We start from the raw sequence: 1,246 nt of genomic DNA, 5'->3' as shown, positions 1-1,246 counted from the left end.
CTCATCGTGGGAACGCTCAGAGCCTGGGACCCCATCAACAACAGCGTCCTGCATGCCTGCCGCGTCTCCCGCTGCTATGCCAAGCTGATGCGCTGCCTCATGGTGTCCGGCACCATCCTTTGGTCCCGTGACATCTATGTGGAACACATCACGGGCCACCGCCGGTACACCGACCCCCACCAGACGAACCACCGCCGGACCGGACCCGGAGGGGACCGCCTGAACCGCCCCCCCTTCCCCCCGCACCAGGCAGACCTTCGCTTCACTCAGAGAGGATTCTTCGACCGCAGACGACCCCGCTCCACCCGAAACAGACCCCTGCAATGAGACTCTATATGGACTGAGGCACTTCCTTCAACCCACTTGCTCCACCATTGCGGACCATTGTAACGGGTTTGTGTGCATCTATCTCCTTTCTCTCAGCCTCGCGAACCCCTCCCTCCCCTTCCCCCCACCCTGGGGTTAGTTGGCTAACATTGTATCCCCTGTAACCTAGTTGACTTCCCCTCCTCACCCCCGTCCCTCTATCGTTAGCCCCTCGCTCGGGGATCTGTATTTCCCTACCGGCTTTGTCATCTTCTTTCTGGATTCCCAATGCTAAACATCTACTAATAAAAGTCAATTTGTTGTATGTGTGTGCATATATATATATATATATATATATATATATATATGAGATATTGTTGTGTGTGTGTGTGTAGGTGCATAATATATATATAACATATTTGTTGTGTATATATATTTTATATTTGTTGTTGCTACAGCAGCTCTCGGCCCAGCAGTACTCCACTCTTTTGTCCTGTACTTGTTTGTAACGACGTTTCAGCCCCCAGCGCAGAGACGCCCCCGCCCCGGAGAGCGGGACCTCCACGGAGCGGCGCGGAGGGCCGTGGGCGCACCCCCGCGGATGGAGACCTACGGCCTCTGCAAGGGGGTGAAGGAGCAGAGGGAGGACCAGCAGACCCCCCTGGAGGAGGCAGCGCCGGGTGCTCGCTTGAGCCAGCACGAACAGAGGCAGCAGAGGGGGAAGTGAGGGCGGGAGAGCCCTGGCCGAGAGAAGCGACGCGCCCCCTGTGCGGCTTCCTGGCAGCGCTCCGGGGCGGGAGGGCTCCTGACGGCGCCGCCCCCCCTTCCCGCTGTCTCCGCCCAGTGACGAGGCGCTACCCCGCGCCCCACTCCACGTAGCTCCCCCACCCATCTCCTGCGGGCCGGGGGGAGGGGCCTTTTCCCGCCGTCGGGGCGGGGC

This window comes from Gavialis gangeticus, unplaced genomic scaffold (assembly GCF_001723915.1).
Source record: "Gavialis gangeticus isolate Ggan-Ray unplaced genomic scaffold, GavGan_comp1, whole genome shotgun sequence".
Classification (NCBI taxonomy): Eukaryota; Metazoa; Chordata; order Crocodylia; family Gavialidae; genus Gavialis; species Gavialis gangeticus.
Note: the sequence above shows the minus strand (reverse complement) of the source record.